This window comes from Ctenocephalides felis, unplaced genomic scaffold, assembly GCF_003426905.1.
Source record: "Ctenocephalides felis isolate EL2017-DRISC unplaced genomic scaffold, ASM342690v1 CF-g0.4_SCAFFOLD_01886, whole genome shotgun sequence".
Taxonomy (NCBI): domain Eukaryota; kingdom Metazoa; phylum Arthropoda; class Insecta; order Siphonaptera; family Pulicidae; genus Ctenocephalides; species Ctenocephalides felis.
The window spans coordinates 18673502-18681791 of record NW_020538040.1 but is presented as its reverse complement, the minus strand read 5'-3'; positions in this window follow the sequence as shown (position 1 = coordinate 18681791).

Sequence of the window (8290 nt, the reverse complement as noted above, 5' to 3'; positions counted from 1 at the left end):
GTTTCAAACTAGACCAAACTCATTCTGATTTTTTCATGGCAGTTGGCAATGGTTTGGTTTTGATACATGGAACGCGATCGAACTCGGATCACTCGATTGCATTAATAATTATTATTTTAATACATAAATATAAGTAATATATATATATATATATATATATATATATATAAAACATATTCTAATAAAATATAACTTAATTATGTCAATGAATTTGCTTTTTAATATTTCCTAGTTATATATTGTTATGTCGCTTTAATCTAATATTCTACAATGTTTGAACTCCTGTAAATTCATTAAATTTTTAATGTTCTATTTGAGATTAAATAACATTATACTTTAATCGTATTAAATTGCGGAATTTTTGTTTGTGCCGAGTACAAACACAAAATGATAGTTTCAAACTCATCGGACTGCTTGATGGAACGCATTACTGACAGTCCGCAACAGTTTGAAATCCGAAATTTTGGATGGAACAGAAAAAAGTGTTCTGCGCATGCGCGGACAGTTCCGGACTGTCAGATTGGCTCGGATGGAACGAACCCAATATCGTTAGTCATAGATAAGTAAACAGCCATAGACTTTATATACATGGACTGCTAGTGTCAAAAGATGTTCTATGGTATGAGGGCATATGAGGGTAATTTCAAGGCCGAGACCTAGATAAATAAGCATAAGCCGAGATATGTCAAATACGAACACGAGCTTTACCGAGATTTGTCGAATGCTCTCGATCGCTTAAATTTACAGTTACTTGGGTTCACGTGATGTTTGATCCCTAGACAATATAATAATATGGTTTGATCGCTCGTGTTTTTAAACTAAAAGAGGATAAAAATACATGTTGCAAACTTGTTAAAAGCAGACAAAATCCAATAAGAAGTAAAATATCTTCTAAAATGTGTTTGGTTTGTGGTAAAATGTACTTAACAATTAGAATGCACCATGAAGAACATAAAAAAGCAAAGTTGATAAACATGTACGCCACTTTCACTTGCTTTTTGCTTTTTAAATACCAATGATAAATATATTACATTCAAATAAATATTTCATTGTTTTTTTTCTTATTTTCCATAATAGCTCTAGCCAACTGTTCTTATTTTCAGTGAATATATTTTTTTTTTAAAAAAATTCTGATTTTTCTTATACACTTTGTATAACTAAAATAAATAAATAAATAAATAATAAGTTAATGTTAAAGAAGAATGACTCATAAATGAATTTTAATTTTTGGAATTTAGTTTTCTATCAATTTTGATATCAATATATATATTTTATGTCTGTAGGATTTAACTTTTTAAATTTGTTCATTATTTGTCATTTCTTCTAATTAGACTATTCCATTATCTAAAGTATATACCTTATATACTACATACTTAGACTCTATAATTTTCTCTTCTCTTTTTAATATATTATTATTAGTCATTAAGAAATTAATATTAGTCAGTTCGTGTAAATTCATTATACTTATGAAAACTTTTACAATATTTCTGTGTAGTTGTTATATATTATGGATCATTGATCATTCAGTAATTCATATTGATCATTCCTTTTAAGTTTAACATTTTATTGTAAATGCTTCTACACAATCTCTGTGTAGTTGTTATATATTATTGATCATTCCGTAATTCATATTAATCGTTCCTTTTAAGTTTATCATTTTATTGTAAATGCTTCTACACAATCTCTGTGTAGTTGTTATATATTATTGATCATTAAGTAATTCATATTGATCGTTTCTTGTAAATTTATCATACCATTGTGAATACTTTTTTTAGTTACTTATAATTGTAAAATTATAATACTTAGTATTATGTATATATTGATTATTATATTTATAAAAATTTTAATTGTTATGTAAAAATGTTTGTGATATATTTGAAAATATATTTTGTACTTCGTATGTTTTTTCTCATTTTCAATATAAGAAATTATTTAGGTTTTTTTTTATTTTGAATTACGTATGCGAGCCATATCTAGGAATAATACTAGCGGTTGATTTATATACTGAACAAGTGCTGCCTCCTTCAGATCGCTAAAAATATTAAAATGGAGTTAATGTCAAATGTCCTGAGATAGCGATCTATTTATGTTTACTTATCTATGGTTCAAAACGATCGAGTGCAATTGACGGCTCTCGGTAAAGCTCGTGTTCGTATTCCACATATCTCGGCCGCAAAATTACCCTCATATGCCCTCATACCACAGAACATCTTTTGACATTTTTGTACCTGAGAATTGTATGGGGAGTAGCAGTCCATGGCCGGTAATCACCGAACAAAACTCTGTAGCTCGATTTTAGTTAGAGCTGCTCTCCCTTGGAGCGCTCTTGCAGCGATTTGGCACTCATCTGGTAAGAATTTCAACGCGGGCAACCAAACGATTTCGAGAACGTTCAGTTGCGTTTATAAGTGATTAGTATTAGTTTGCAAGCAAATAGTCGAAGTGTTACGTTCCAGGGTGCACTAATACCAAAAAAATGCAAAATTGCATGTATTTCCAGCGAGAAATGACAAAGTACGTAATAAGAATAAAATAACCAAACATTAATCACAAATAAATATTGTTTCGGATGTTGTAGATGTTTGCTATTTAGCTGGTCAAAAGTAGTGTTTTCTACTAGAACCTATGTAGTATGTAAAATGATTAATAATATTTACGGGCCTTCAACAATAAGTAAGTATTTTTATCAATATGCATACTTCAAAATACTTGCATCTATTACTACTAGTCTGATATAAGTTTTTATTATAGCATAATAAGTGAGACATTTAAGGGGGTCTTCCTATGTGATGGGTTGAAAAAATCGTTTTTTTTCATATTTCAGTAGATTACACCTTTAAAAATAACATTAAAATTTCAAATCGATATCTCAAATAGTTTTTGAGTTACAGCCATTTAAAAAGTATGCATATAGTATATAGTACAACGATCATTTTATCTTTAAACGCGTTTTTCTCAAAACTGTGTTTTTCAACCTCTCCTCCATTGTATCTCAGAAATGGCTGGACCGAATTACTTGAAATTTACAGGGCACACTCAATATATTTAAACGCATGTAATAAACTATTATCAATTGTGAAGATTTTCAAAACTTCGATTTTTTTATAGCAAAAAACAAGAAAAAAAAAAATTTGCAACTTTTATTTCAAATGTCTATCAAAAATCCAATTTTTATATTTATTTGATTATAGGTCATTCCGTGCTTTTAAGCCTACAAATTAAAACGCCGTTTTTTTTTTCAGATAAGCCGAAGTGGGAGCTCTTTTTTTCGAGGCGGGGGTGTTCAGAGCGCTGTAACTCTAGTTTGACTGAATATTTTTAGCTGAAATTTTATATTTATACTGTCCAAATATGTGTTAATAAATGATGAAAAACTTGAAGCTCTAAATATTTACTGGTCGTAGAAAAAAATCCTAAAATATCCCTAAAGAACAGGCCGTCACATAGGAAGACAAATGCTAGGAATTTTAAGGTTATAGTTATTGAAAGATAAAATTGCCGTCAGACTGACCAACTCACTGATAGGTAAGTTTTTAAGAATTATTCTTGTACTAATAATAAAGGTTTATAATAAATAATTCAACATTGATTTTTTTCAGCAGTTTTTCTCTTGGAAGTAGTTATGAAACGGGTTTACTAAACACAAGTATTGATATGAGACGAATAAACAGGGAAAAACATTAATAAAGAAATCACAAGCCAGTCTGAAACATGCTGAAATATTTGCTGATCTCCCACTGGCATTGAATAATAGTATTCATAATGATATATTAAGTCGGCTAAGAGAAGATACCGGGGTAATTTAGGTTTGGCTATGTTCCACGAAAAGTTTGGGAGTAGTGATAGTTATTTTTGATATTACACAGAAATATTATTATCTGCGTTGTTTAATGATCGTAAAGATAATCACATTGTACAGATTGACAGGAACTGTCAAATGGAAGAAAGTATGTATTTGCTAATCTCTTTTTTATTTAGAGGAATAAAACACTATTAACGTGCACCCCTTATTTCTGATAGAGATGTTATTCTTAAATGTGTTATTGAAGATGCCATAAACAAACTATTAAGTACTTGTACATTACTATTAATAATTTCCTTTTTTTATGTTAATGATGATAATGACATTTTGTTCAACATTCAAATGAACATCAACACTAGTTGCAGAAAATATTAACAGAAACAAAACAGTAACTTAATTGTTAATTAGCATTATTCGAAAAAAATATAAACTGAGTTGCTTGAGAAGATTATTGTATGCATTAATTTTGCAAATGATTTTCAAATATATATATTTTTTACTTTTCATATGAATATAATTATTTTTCCCTCTTTAGTTTCTAGAAATTTTGTTGCTTTTGCGAATAATGAAAGAGATCTGATAGCTTCTCAAATTTTTGCGAATAATGAAAGAGATCCGATAGTTTCTCAAATTTTTTGATTTATTTATTATTGAGATCGAATTATGAGATGTGTTTAAATTATTTATCTTAATCTAATTGTAATTATAAGTAATCTTTGCTCTAGAAATATAAATAAATATACCTATAAATATATATATATATATATATATATATATATATATTTTCGAATTTTTTTTGTCAAAAATTTTTTTCCCCACGTCGTGTGCTAATTTTTTTTCGAAAATTTTTTGGGCCAAAACTTTTTCTCCTAAATTTTTTTCCAAAAATTTTTTTGACCAAAATATTTTTGACCAAAAATTATTTTTACGAAAATTTTTTGGGCCAAAATTTTTTTGACCAAAATTTTTTTGGCTAAAATTTTTTTGACCAACATTTTTTTAACCAAAATTTTTTTTCTAAAAATTTTTTTCTCAAATTTTTTTTTCTGAATATTGGTCAATATCTGTATAATATTGGTCATTATCGGTCCAATATCGGTCCTATATTGGTCAATATCGGTCTAATATAAAAACAATTTTTTTGGCCAAAAATTTTTTTGACTAAAATTTTTTTGACAAAATTTTTTTCTCAAAATTTTTTTTTCGAATAAAAAAAATTTTGATTTTTTTTGACCAAAAATTTTTTTGACCAAAATTTTTTTCCCAAATTTTTTTGACCAAAAATTTTTTTGACCAAAATTTATTTCTCAAATTTTTTTTCCGAATATTGGTCAATATCGGTCCAATATTAGTCAATATCGGTCTAATATAAAAAAAATTTTTTTGACCAAAAATTTTCTGACCAAAATTTTTTGGACCAAATTTTTTTTCTCAAATTTTTTTTTCCGAATATTGGTCAATATCGGTCTAATATTGGTCATTATCGGTCTAATATTGGTCAATATCGGTACAATATCGGTCCAATATTGGTCAATATCGGTCCAATATTGGTCTAATATAAAAACAATTTTTTTGACCAAAATTTTTTTGGCCAATTTTTTTTTCCGAATTTTTTTTGGCCAAAAATTTTTTTGACTCAAATTTTTTTGACTAAAATTTTTTTGACCAAAATTTTTTTTCTCAAATTTTTTTTTTCGAATATTGGTCAATATCGGTCTAATATTGGTATTTATCGGTCCAATATTGGTCAATATCGGTCTAATATAAAAAAAATTTTTTAGACCAAAATTTTTTTCCGGAAATTTTTTGGGCCAAATTTTTTTGACCAAAGTTTTTTTGACATAATTACTGAAAATTTCAAGCTAACAACGGTTACCATGGCGTCGGTTGCATACGAAAACTGTAAAATAATATCAATAATAGTACCATGTACCGTTGCCATGGTAACCGTTGCTACTTGAAATTTTCAGTAAAATTATTCCAAAGTCGGACCAAAATTTTTTTGACCAAGATTTTGTTGGGTCAAAATTTTTTTGACCAAAAGGGTATGGGCGCATTGCCATACAGAATCGGCCCCACCCTGGTATTTAAATAATTTATACGCCATTTCATAGGTCTATTTGATAAAAACCGATATACCAATTTTCAACTTTGTACCTCATCTACTGGCCGAGGTATCATTGAAAATATGCCAAAGTGGTCCCTTCTTTCAAACTCACTTTTTGGCGTAACCATAAAAGATATCAAAAAAATTTTTACGTGATTCTACTCACATTGACTCAGACCACATTATGTAGAACAATCGATTTCAAAAAATCGTTTACTATTAGCTGAAAAAGACAAAATAATTTTTCAATTGATTATTTCGGGTAGTGCATTTATTTGGACCACTTTCTAATTAGCGTTATTCAAAAGCCTATTGTTTTTTCTTTGAGTACTGCAAATATTGTTCAAATCAATTTAGTGGAACACATTGGAAAATTGAAAAAAACGGAGACAGTACACCCGCGCGTAACGCTAATAGTATCCTGCAATTGCATAGGGTTCGTTCGGACGCAAAGAAGTGCGCGATGCGCCGAAACGATTCTTAAGAAATTCTGAATGCGAAAATATTTATTTTATAATATTATATGTATAAATTCACGGAGTTTGAAATTTTTAGACATTATTAGATTTACTATATTAATTAAATCACTAAAACTAGTGGTGTATCGTGCCTTAAGGCAAATTACTGGAACTTACCGTACCTCAATGAAATAAGAATATTAAATGCTTTCAAATATTATAAATACTGTAAGTTTTATTATTCGAATTTATAGACAAAATAAAAGTGCTTATAAATTGAACGATGGCGTTTAAATATGTTAGCCTGAAAAGTGAACGAATAAAACTTAATGAAGCGGAGTTAGAATGAAGGATATTATCTAAGAATTGCATAAACTGAATGGCAAAATTAAAATTATTTATTTGATTCGAATTATTTTAGAAAATAATTTTTGAGAATTAAAAAAAATATGTTTTTGTTTTGAAAAACAATCTTATCGTCCAAAAAGGCAAAAGTTTTTTTGAATCATTTAAATCAGATTTTTCGTTCTCTTAAAAACTCGGTTTCTATCTTTGCTCCGTATCTCCGACTTGTATTTGTTAAAAACTAATCACTACGTCTCCCCATCAGTAGGAATCGAATGTTCATTACATCATTCATACACGAAATATAACACAAATACACAGACACACATATCAATTTTTTCTATTGTATTCCAAAATGTTCAGAAACCTTCGAAACGTGAAGATCTGCAAACATTTTCGATTGTGATTTTTGAACGATTACAATAACTTACCGTACGGAAAGTTAAAAATATATACTGAAATTAAATGCATTTAAATAAGTAAATGCGAATTAGCTAATACAAAATTAGTTTAGAAAAAACACGATCTTTCGTATAAGCCACACAAAAGATACAAATATTATATAATATAATTTTCAAAATAAATTAAATGATATATTTTATATTATGAAAATAATAATTATTAGAATACTTTCAATAATGATTTTTGTATATTATTGAAGTATTATATAAAAAGCTTCTACATCAATTTTTTTTTTGATTTATTTTTCATAGCAAACTATACAAAGTACATTCAGCTATATTTTATTAGAGGTATATATTTCCATCAAATGACTGTGAAATTGTGGTACTGATAAAGAATGGTCACAATAAGGGCTTTATTATCACAATGTTACAACTATCATTAAAAAAAAAGTTTTTTGGATTTGTTGAAACTAAAATGTTTCATTATATCATTAATTCATATGTATACATATCATATAATTATAAAATAAATATTTTCGCATTCAGAATTTCTTAAGAATCGTTTCGGCGCATCGCGCACTTCTTTGCGTCCGAACGAACTCTATGCAATTGCAGGGTACTATTAGCGTTACGCGCGGGTGTACTGACTCCGGTTTTTTCAATTTTCCAATGTGTTCCACTAAATTGATTTGAACAATATTTGCAGTACTCAAAGAAAAAACAATAGGCTTTCGAATAACACTAATTAGAAAGTGGTCCAAATAAATGCACTACCCGAAATAATCAATTGAAAAATTATTTTGTCTTTTTCAGCTAATAGTAAACGATTTTTTGGAATCGATTGTTCTACATAATGTGGTCTAAGTCAATGTGAGTAGAATCACGTAAAAATTTTTTCGATATCTTTCATAGTTACGCCAAAAAGTGAGTTTGAAAGAAGGGGCCACTTTGGCATATTTTCAATGATATCTCGGCCATAAGATGAGGTACAAAGTTGAAAATTGGTATATCGGTTTTTATCAAATAGACCTATAGGTCTATTATCTAAAATGGCGTATAAATTATTTAAATACCAGGGTGGGGCCGATTCTGTATGGCAATGCGCCCATACCCTTTTTTTGACCAAAATTTTTTTGCCCAAAATTTTTTTGGGTCAAAATTTTTTTGGCCAAAA